This window comes from Danio aesculapii, chromosome 11 (assembly GCF_903798145.1).
Source record: "Danio aesculapii chromosome 11, fDanAes4.1, whole genome shotgun sequence".
NCBI lineage: Eukaryota > Metazoa > Chordata > Actinopteri > Cypriniformes > Danionidae > Danio > Danio aesculapii.
In genome coordinates, this window is record NC_079445.1 from 24781990 (window position 1) to 24794186 (window position 12197).

Sequence of the window (12197 nt, forward strand, 5' to 3'; positions counted from 1 at the left end):
ATAATAAAAGAGCACTTTTTCATCTGTTTGCAGGGTTTCATTTTTTTTATTCTTTTTGAAAAGTTTTTTACTATAGTTTATGACAGAAAAGTTCTTATTTGGCCATCTTCTTTTAATCTAGTCCTTTTTAAACCAGTAGGCATCTTAATGTAATGTCCATGGCATGACTTTTGCACGTGATGTAAGCAACAGTTTTTTATTAGTTTATATTGGTTACGTAGTGGATGTTGCACTCTAGCTCTCTCTCCCTCTCGTTAACATGCGTAAATACTTGTGCTACATGACAATATAAAAGCTTTTTTTAGTCCTAGAGTATAAGATTTAAGGTTTGGGACTCTGCTGAACTCTGTTCCAAACTGAAAGTGAGTTGACGTCATTAGCTATGGTTTTGAATGACGTGTGACTCGCATTGACAGGTGAAAATCTGATCTGCCATCTTATACTGCAGACACGAGGGCACAGATCCAATTCATATCGGATAAATTTCCACATATGAACAAGACCTGAATCTGATTTGAGTAGATCGGAATATATTTGATTTTTTCCTGCTTACATGTACTGTACATGGGCCATATCCGATCTGTGCCACACGAAAGAAAAAAATTAAGTCACTTGAACCATGCAGTGTAAATGCAGCCTAAAACATCAAGTGATCAATATTTATCAGTTAAAGAGGAATCTAGGATTGTTAGGTTGCGCTAATCAGCTCAACATTATGACTACCTACTATACCTGATATGTTGTTGGGCTTCCTCATTGCAAGACAATTGGCAGAAAATGTGGTCCCATGGTATCTAGACCCAAGGTGTTCAGCAGATCTTTCAATTCCTGTAGATTGTGAAGTAGAGCCATGGATTGAATTTGTTGGTCCAGCACATTCCACCAGTGCTCAGTTGGACTGAGATTTGAAAAATTTGGAGGTCAGTAGCAGGGAGCATTATCCTGCTAAAAGAGACTACTTCCATCTGCAAAGACCCTTGTTATGAAGGGGTGTACCTCCAACCATGAAAGAATAAAAAGAAAAGCCGAACCCAGGATTTCTCAAAAGAACTTTGCCCAGATTACCACGTCCCCATCAACCGGTTTGTCATCATCCAACAGTGCATCCTGGTGCCATCACTTCTTCAGATAAATGGTGCCAGGGATGTAGAAAGTGGTAGGAATAAGGGGAGTGAGTGCATTGGGCCAAGATACTTGCTGAAAGGTGACTTTACCAAGAGGGCTTAGAGCAGAAACCTGTTTAGGGCATAGAATTAGAAATGCCATTGAATGGCACACAGGCATAAGGCTGTTTAAGTGCTTGTGTGCACACATTCTAACAGATGTAGACAGAAATTGATCACCAGAATAATGATGATACATTGACTCCAAGCGGAGATAATGTAAAATAATCATTGCAATTATAGCCATATGTTAATGTTAATATTGCTTTAGAAAACAATGGGGCATTTGTTATACATCTACATTAAGTCTGACTAAGTGGTAGGAATAAAGGAACCGAGTACATTGGGCCCTGATACTTGCTAAAAGTTGGCTTGACCAAGAGGCCTTAGAGCAGAAACCTGTGTTAGGGCCATTGAATGCCATTGAATGGCACACAAGCATAAGGCTGTTCAAGTGATCCAAAAGAAAATAAGACTCAGAAGACCTTCTTGAACCTACTCTAAGGTCCAGTTCAGATGCTTGCATGCCTATTATAGGAGTTTTCAGTGGTGGACAGGGGTCATCACATATGCTCTGATTGCTCTCAGGCTCACTGTGTGTTGTGATGCATTCCTCCTATAGCCATCAGTAAAATTTTGTGTGACCTCTAGAGCTTCTGTTAGCTTGGAACAACTGGGATAACCTTTGTTGCCCTATGCACACTGTCATCGTTTTGTGGCTTGTCCCTCGTCACGCGTTTGTTGACTGTTGCTGAAAGTTTTTAGGAGATGATCGATGGTATTCTCTTCACCTGTGTCTGGATATAATGGTTTGGCTCATTGGTGTACAGACCACAAGCAGCATTTGCTGGCCATTTTGAAAGTGATTCATGTTGATAAGCTGGACTTCTTTATACTATAGAGCAGGGCTATTCAATGGGTGCTTTTATTCATTAAAGGCTTCTCAACGCCGCATTTCTGTTGCACAGAAAAAAGCTGCAGCAACTAAAGAAATTTATGCCAATATGCCCGCACATTGGATTAACTATAGCAGCAAGCCATTGACATATTGTGTCTTTTCCGCACGGAAGTTCATTATTTCCAATGGAGTTGTGCGCATATTGGAAGCGGTGCACGCATGGCTTGCAAGCGGACCGACGCACTCGCGCCCTGCAGGCGCCCACAGTAGAAATAATCTCACGCTGTAGCAGTGAGAGTTGTGCATGGCTTTCAGTGCAATGTAAACAAAAGATACGTTAGACGAATTATTAAAATGATTATGTATGTATTAACGCAGACAATAACAACAGTTCATTTAAATTCTTAGCTAATATATAGCTTAAATTAACATTAGAGAAATACAATTGTTTATTTATTCTTATTTGTATGTATTTATTCATTGTTCTATTGTTTATTTTTATTGTAAAATTATCACTCATGTTTAAATCAAAAATGTTTTCAAGTCCTAAGAGAGAAATGGACTATTGTTGGTTTTTTTATTCATATTTTGTGCTGTATTTGGTTACTGAGCAGCAATAAACAACACTTTAAAATGCAAGCAGTTTTCTTGTGATATTCTAAACTAGTAGTGTATTAAATTTAAAAATACATTATAATGGTGATAACTGTGAAACCATGATTATTCTTCAGACTATAATGGTACAACCAAAATCTATAATCGTCGCATCCCTAATTGTTTCGCAGTTTAAAACATACCATATGAATGTGTCTGAATGTAGAAGAAGCCTACTGAAGCAATACACTGATTTTGTGCTTCGAAATACAACATTTGGATTTGCTTGTAAAAAAAAGCCACATTATACAATGCAGTGATGATATGTAGTTTCAAAGTACAACATATTTACATTTTAATGTTAAAAAAAGTCAATGTGGGTGTCTTTATGAGCACAAATACAACATATGGGCTCTTATATACTGTTGTGTCATCACTCATATTGCAAGTCATATCTCTCCGGCCCCTCGTTTGGAATGCTTTTCATGAACTGGCCCCCATGACAAACTAATTGAATAGCCCTGCCACAGAGCAATGATGTTAAAAAATGTTCACTATAGGTTTATCACTTTTGCTTTTTTCTTCTCTTCATTCACTGGTTTGCTCAACTGAACAGCCGATCCAAGTGACCTCCCTAAACAACTGCCCAACAAGATTTATCATAATCAAAGGGGCAAAAAGCTGCTGACTGGGTCTAACTAGTGCTGACGGAGCAGAGCTGAGTTGAAAGATGACCAGACATTAGATGCTAAAGACTGCAGTGTCTAGTATTAGATGCTAGCAGGCCTCTTGAGGCCAGGGGAGTGAGGTTTACTCACACAGTGACTACTAGCTGGCCTCAATTACTATCAATCTTCTTAAAGCTGGAAATACTGAAATTCTAACTACTAGAATGGCCACTGCAGCCATTCTGACCACTCACATAAGATGTAATATTGTTACGTCATATTTACATTCAAAGCTTTTAATGAGATTATTGAGTCTGTCATCATATTTTAATAATTCATTAACCTAAAAATATTATCTTTTTTGTAATATAGCCTATAATTGAGCATGAGTTACTAGACCAATTGCGAATCATATATTTAAATGCACGGGGATTGGTAGTAGAGGAAATAAGTAGCTGAACTGCCTGTGGTCAATTTGACCTGGATGGCAATTCAAGGTAGCAATACTCAGAACTCTTTTATGTTTTGTAAGGTTAAGAAATAATACAAAATTAAATGAAATATAAGAAAGGCCAGTGTACTGTAGATAAATTATTTTTATTTTTAAAATGTTATTAAATTACAAAAGTCAAAATGACTGCCTCAGTAGTTCTAGCCTTAACCTCACTCATATCCGGGTCATGGCACCAATGTAGCCTCTCTGGTTCGGCTCGGAAAGCCGATTCGCACTGCATTCCAAGGAAAGTAAAGGCAGCAGTATCTATTGTTACTTGCTAGCTTTGCCTTTTGAGGCAAGGAGAAGTGCACTTGTACTATCAAGCCTCCATCACTGTTCCTTACTGTATTTGGTTACCTTAGGCCAGTACAGACTCATCCTTCAGAACATGTTATGCCACAATGATGGAATTAATCATTCTGTCAGTGGGTATTAGACTCTCTGTCTGTTTCTACACAAACACAGAATCAAAGCAGAGCCACTTTTATTATCGGGCTCTGCAAAGTCTATTTAGATCACTGGCTGAAGAAAACCATGCCACTAAAGAATGCAAAAAAAGCAAGTAAACCTATATACCGTAAAAAGCACCAATGGAATCTCAAATGTCGCAACATATAAAGGGGAAAAGATGCAAATCCATAGGCAAAATATTATAGTACAATGACATTAAATAATTACATGACTGATACAGAACTATGGATTTGTTGTATAAAAACTATAATCTCCACGGTGTAAAAATAGAAGCAAAATTCAGCCACACAAAACAAAAATCATAATAATGAGACTAAATGTTGAAATTATGCTAGTTCAGAATTGTGAGATTAAAATTAAAATGAGTTTTTTTCATCATTATGTCTTTTTCTTTTAGAATTCATTTAATACTAAAGAATCTCATTTTTTATCATGATTATGACTTTTAATGTCAATTTGTAAGAATTATCTCATTATGAATTAGTATCTCATAATTAAATCTTTACAGCATAATAACTCTGATTGACCAAAGCATGACATTTAAGTCTTAATGTTGTAAAAAAAATCATAATGAGTGATTAAAAAGTAATAGTGTCATAGGTCTTTGATTAAAAAAAATAATCAGTTGCGAACAAGCGTTTGTCCAACCAGTTGTCATATTTTCAAAACTCTAAACACAATTAGCCTTTGTGGCCAACTGTCCTTTGTGGCCATACTATTGACACATTTCATGTCGTTTTCACTCAATATGCAGTCAGTGAACACATTTCCACAATGGTTACATTTTCTTAACAGACAAGCTTTCCCTCCCAACAAAATGATGGATTGTTTTTGTAGTATTTAAGAATGTTAACACACAACATAATACAATAACAAAAACTATATTCCAAACCTTAGATACAGTATAAAAACCTCTGCTTTTGAAATGATGTCAGTTAAAAAATTATCAATATCAAAAATTGATCTCAGCTGATAATAAACCATCAATTGAATAATTGACACACAGCTGATTTATGTTGGGTAAACTGGGCCAACCACAGCTGATTCCAGTCTGGCTTAGACTCAGTGGCAGGGGTTATTGCTTCTATTACATTTACACTTATACAGTAAAAGGAGGACTTTGATAAGTGATGATGATGACCCCCCCCCCTCCATCCCTAACCCCCCAACCCCCTTTTTTTTTTATCTGGGCTTTTTGCTGTTGTTTTATTGTTCACAATGCTCATGTGTGTTGTTTCATGGATATTTTGTTCACTGTAAGCAATACTGTATCACTTTTTCTGCTCTATCATGCCATGCTTCTATTGTAACTCCTGTAGTAAACAGTAAAGGAAAAAAATAGCTTTTTACTGGAATGCTTTTGAATGTGAACATTATTTTACATGTGGACATACAGTTCCCAACCAAGAAATTTAGTGTCAAAACGTTGGATTGCATGTTTTGCATGCAATTACCTGTAAAACTGAAACAAAGGTCTCTGTAGTTTTTGCAATGTCAACAATAGCCAGTATTTTGAAACCTGGTGTACTTTGATTGACTGCATGTACCTTGTGAAGTGAAAACAAGTGTTATTCTTTGACAGAATCGTTTTATTTTGAGTCAGATTTTCCAGTGTTTTGGTAAAGTTTAGTAAAGAGAAAGATATGTTCTCTTTTAAAATGAAGAGTTAGTAAATATTTAACTAAATTAATTTTTGAGAAGAAACTTGAGTTTTGTAGGTGTGAGTCTGTGTATAGAGTTTAGAAAAGTATCTGAAGTATCAACACAATTTGTAACTTTTTGATTTAGTGGCTAATTCGTATGAATTCGTATGATCTAATTCGTACAATTTAGTATGGTTTGCTCATTAGGGGTGGGGTTCGGTTGGGTGCCACGCCTCCTTTTTAAAACCGTACAATTTCGTACGACTGATCTTGTACGAATTTGTATGAATTAGCCACTAAACTGTCAAAACTTAAAATACTTACATTTTCTTATGAGATCAGGCTGGAAGTATGTGCAAGCGCTTGTTAGCGATTGAAAAAAACAGCAATACTTCACTTCTCATCATGCCACCAAACGATTGTCTTTCTTCTATAGAACACAAAAGAGATCTTTTTTGTAAGTGAATGCAGAACATGACTGTTGATCAAGGTTTTCAGTGAACAAAGACTTTAATTTAGTCTGTTTCCCACACAACGTTTTCATATGTATTCAGAAGAGACTACATTTCAGTCATATGAACCAAATCGTGATGCTTTAAACTACTTTTCTGACATTTTTGCCTCTTGACAAGCCCTAATCCACATTTGCTTTGATATTCTGTTAAACTTTTCCTTTTTTATTCCACAGAGAAAAAAATCAAACAGCTTTCAAATGACAAGAGCGTGAGTGAATGATGAGAGAATGTTCATTTTTAGGTGCTTAGCGGGTGCATTGGTTTCCTTGAACTGCATCACTATAGCATCTTTGAATCAGGAGAAGGTGACACATGTATTGCCCTCCTTCAGAATTTGCACCTTATTAGCATCCCAACTGTTCAGCCTCCCTAATGCGAGCTCAGAGATGAATTTAGTTTTGTAAGCGAGGATGGTGCAATCTGAATTATAATTAAAAAGGAAGAGCAGAAATACGACATAAGCGTTGATTAAAATTCTACTTTCTTTTCTGATCTTATACTGTACTGTACGTCCTTGTTTAAACACCGCCCCGTTTCTCTCAAACTGTTGAGTGAGGATTACATTATAAAACTGCAAAGTTAGCAGGTTTTGCCAGGACAGTTATAGTACCATTAAAAACGGTAAGACATTTTTAAAGATAGTATTTTGTGTGTGTGTCTTCAATTATTTGAAGTATTTGTACTCGTTATGCATTGTATTTCTTTGTATTTGTATTTGTATTTCTTGTGAAAAGTGTGTAGGATAATCATGTGAATTTAGGTAAATTATTGGTAAATTATTAGGGTTACGGTGATAAAATAAGTCTTTGTGATTCATGGGGTTAAAACCAAGATGCTAAATATTATAATGATTACAGTAATGACTAATGAGCCTTTTAAATGGTTGAATAAACAGATAAATTGTTTATAAACAGACACAGTGTGTCACAGTAGGTAGTGCTGTCGCCTTACAGCAAGAAGGTCGCTGGTTCGAGTCTCGACTGGGTCAGTTGGTGTTTCTGTGTGGAGTTTGCATAATCTCCCTGTGTTTGCGTGGGTTTCCTCCGGGTGCTCCGGTTTCCCCCACAGTCCAAAGACATGCGGTACAGGTTAATTGGTTAGGCTAAATTGTCCATAGTGTGTGTGAATGAGTGTGTATGTGTTTCCCAGTGATGGGTTGCGGCTGGAAGGGCATCTGCTACGTAAAACATATGCTGGATAAGTTGGCGGTTCATTCCGTTGTGGCGACCCCAGATAAATAAAGGGACTAAGCTAAAAAGAAAATGAATGAATGAATGTTTATAAACAAAACTTATTTTTGGTTTCTTAGTTTTAAGGATATATAGCTAGCTACAGATGTTAACACTTCAATATGTTCCCTCTGCCGCTGTGCTTGCCAATGTTTTGTGTTTTGAACTTTATTTGTGGCCTATATACAATATATTACTATCAGTAATCGTTGTCCAATTTGTTCAGGTCTTGTTTTTTAATCATTAAAACAATGGAAATGTCAGCGCAATAGCCTAGTGGTTAGTGTGCCGAGATACGGTGCAGTAGCATGTCAGGGCGTCCCGAGTTCGAATCCCAGCTTGAGGACAGCCCCCCCCCCTCTCTCTCTCTAACTTCGCTTTCTGTCTCAATACTGACCTATCTAAAAAAAGGCCCAAAAAAATCTTTAAAAAAAAAAAAAAAGACAATGGAAATAATTCAAACACAGCCCACGTGCTACATTATTGCCTCGACTTGCTGTGTTTGTGTGCTGTAACTCCCACAGGTAATTCAACAATCTGGATGAACTACATGAAAAAAATGTGAATTACTTCCCGTTGAGCTCCACTGTTTGAATGAAAAGCCCTGCATACTGATTCAGTGCATCAGGATGGATACTACAGTGAGATGCACGCAGGGAGCAACTGCAGTAAATCTGAGCCAGGGTCATATAGAGACCTTCAACGTGCTTCAAAGTCACACTGAGGAGAGCTGAGGGATCAAGCAGTTTGATGTTACAGGATGGCTTTGATCCAAAGTATTAACAAGAATAAATTAAACTTTCCCTGTGCAGTCCTTTGCACAGAATTTTCTATCTAGTTTTAAATGCTCCATTGATTAGTATTCTGTGTGTATTTAGGCCCTCAGTGCTCTGAGTTCACTTCAGCGTTGTCCTGATTGTAGAGTGTTTATTTATATTTTAGAGTTTCACTGTGGTCATTGACCTATTTGCCTGCATCATGAATCTTTATGCAATTTACTGCACACAGTATAGTAAGAAATGACTGTACTGACAATAATAAGAGGAGAAATGACAATATTTAGTTTTCTTTGATATGAAACAGATGGGAGTAAGCAAGCAAAAATATGTGAAGTTTCACCGAGATAATCAGATAATTTTTAAATCATTTTAGAAAGGTTGGTGATTTATGACATGTATTTAGGGGTGCATCAGCATAACTATAATCTGTAGATATTGTAGCTATTTATTTAACCAAATAATAAATAGCAATAATTATTAGAATGATTTTTGTTATTAATTATTTAATAGAACAAAGTAATTAATAATGCGATTGTACAGTTAATATATATATATATATATATATATATATATATATATATATATATATATATATATATATATATATATATATATATATATATATATATATATATATATATATATATATATATATATTAGGAAGAGTTCAAGTATCTTGGGATTTTATTCACGAGTGAGGGAGGGATGGAACATGATATTGACTGTCGGATTGGTGCAGCGGCAGCATTAATGTGGTCGCTGTATTGGCCCATTGTGGTCAAGAAGGAGCTGAGCCGAAAGGCAAAGATCTCAATTTACTGGTCAATCTACGTTCTCATAGTACTCTCAACTATGGTCATGAGCTTTGGGTCATGACCGAAAAAAGGACAGGTTACAAGTGGCTGAAATGAGTTTCCTTCGCAGGAGCTCTGTCACCCGAGAGGATCTCAGAGTAGAGCAGCTGCTCCTCCACATCGAGAGAAGTGAGCTGAGGTGGCTCAGGCATCTGTTTTGGATGCCTACCTAGGAAGGTGTTCCAGGCATGTCCCACCGGCAGGACACCTCGGGGAAGCTGGAGAGACTATCGGCGTACTCACACTATGCTGTGCCCAGGCTCGTTTCCCAGTTTGTTTGACAAGTGTGAGTGCTCCGAATCGGGCTCAGGCGTGGTTCAGTTGGCTGGAAATGGCCTGTTTAGCAGAGATGTGCCAGAGTTGGGCTGTGGCGCGGTATGCTTGAAGTGTGACAGCAAAGCGCATCTCAGCCCGAAACTGATTTATATCCATAATTCATATGGATTTATTAATCATTCTTACTTTTCAATGAACACAAACTGTCGTAGTTTAAAGACACAAAGCCCCCAATGCACATCAGCTGCACCTTCAGCAAACCTCCTAATATGTTCAGTATGGGGACTTTTATGATTATTTATGAGTGTCAAAAGTAGTGGATCTGTTTGGTGAAATATTTGACTGCATGTCACTGCATCCCCAATGACTAAAACAATATAACTAAAGCAATCGCTACTGTACAAAGCAAGTGCGCTTCTTTTATTTTTGGTATTTTTGTCTTTATCATAATAGGACAATTTTTGGACAGGTAGTGAAGGATTGGAAAAGGTCTGTGAGCCGGGACTCGAACTTGGGACCCGTAATGCAATGGTGCTACAGTACTGTACATGCCAGTGCACTGCCTATCAACACCAACAGTAAAAAAAAGGAAGAATTTGAGTTGCATAATGTACCTTACTTGCTTCATTTTCAAAAAGTATACCACAATGCTTTTATTTTGTGTTGCTGGAAAGCAGGGCCGGAGTGGGACTCCTTTTCAGCCCTGGAGTTTCAAGCCTTAGACCGGCCCACCTAAGTTCATGACTGACTATTAAAATAATGTCATTTCCAATTCAGTTTCTAATGACACTATCACGTCTTTTTCAAGGAAACAGCTGCTAGCTGCTTTAGAACTTCAAATGTTTTTCGCAAATATGAGAACAATTGAAGGTTAGCTAAATCTCTAACACTATTCTTTAAAACGTCACAACGTCCTTTCCTGCATTATCTGAATATATATTCTGTGCAAAATTCTTTATAGATATCCAGTCCTTCATAACGGTGGTCACAATTTTTTCAAAAATATTTACACCTACATAAGTAACCCAAACAGCATTATATGTCTTAGCACTAAAAATGAAAAAAAATTTATAATAAATAAATTAGGTGAGATTTCGAACTCAGGTTGGCAGCATCATAACACAATGCGCTGACCACTGACCAACAATGGCTTAATCTCATTCTTTTCTTTTTAGATTTCTGATCAAGTTATGTCAGTATGTATAATGTGTGATGTGGTGAATCATCTGATTTTTATTGAGCAGGTGTAATATTCATTAATATTAATTATTCTAATTGTTATATTCACTAAGGTGCCGCTGTTTGCGGTCGAATGATAGTTATGTCATCATTAACCTACAGGCTGCATTTTGCTCACGGGGCTGCGAGAAAATAAATAAAAAGAGCGAGCTGTGGAAAAATAATGAAAAAAAAATAAATACATAAATTTTAAAAACTGCAACAGCTGAGAGTGCAAGCAGCTAGGGACACCGGCCCTCGCGGCCAAAAAACGGACTGGCCCACCGGGAATTCTCCTGGTCCTCCCGATTAGCCAATCCAGGCCTGCTGGAATGCCTAAAACAATACTAAATGTGTATAAAGGATAATGACAAAACACTGGCACATATATTTGCTTAATATCAGTTTTATTTACAACCGATATATCATGCAATCATAATATGAATTTATTCTAACAGGCAGAACATTTTGTGCTTTTGTCAGAGACATCCTTTAATGACAGTTTTATGTAATATTTCAATTCCTGGGTGGAAAAATCCCTATAAATGGTTCGACTAGGGGGGGGGGGGGGGGGGGGGGGGGGGGGGGGGGGGGAGGCGTTGTGGCTCCAGCTGTGCATTTCAGAGATGATTTTCACTTCTCAAAATAATCACCTGTTTGAGAGCATCTCATAGTGAATGGAATGTCTGAAATGAGTTCTCCAGAGGCTGGCTATTTTTCTCCATCTCCGGTCTCTCTGCGTCTGGATGTTCTTGGAGGATTCAGTCACAGGTTGCAGCTGAGACCCCACACTGTTTACATATGAAATATTCATCTGTGTTCAAGGCCTCAACGAATGGAGCCCATAAGTCTATTCCAAGCAGCTGCTCTGTATTAAGGGATAAAAGCAGGAATAAGTTAGCTTTTTTCTTTATATAAGTTTTCTATACGTTTAGCTATATTCATGTTTACTTGTCTTTCCACAGATGTTTTTAAGTCTGGAGATGGAGATTATTTTGGTGCCTTGAATTATACCATATCTCATGAAAAATAAAGGTTCTTCAATAATTATTTAATACAACTCTCATTCTAAAATGAAAAATACAAAACAAATACTTATACTGATTGCAACAAACCACTTAAGTTCAAAAACTAATCTTAATGAGTACTGTGAACTTAATCCATTTGAGTAAACGAATGCAATTTGAGCACAGTAAAACCCAATAAATGAAGAGAACTCAAACCAACTGAGTACTGCAAAAACCCAATAAATTAAGGAAACTCAAACCATTTGAGGAGACCGATTTCAACAAACCATTTGAGTTAAAAAAAACTCATCTATAGGAGTACTGTGAACTTACTCCATTTAAGTTGAAGTAATGAGGTATTTAATTAACTGATTACCTTCAACACT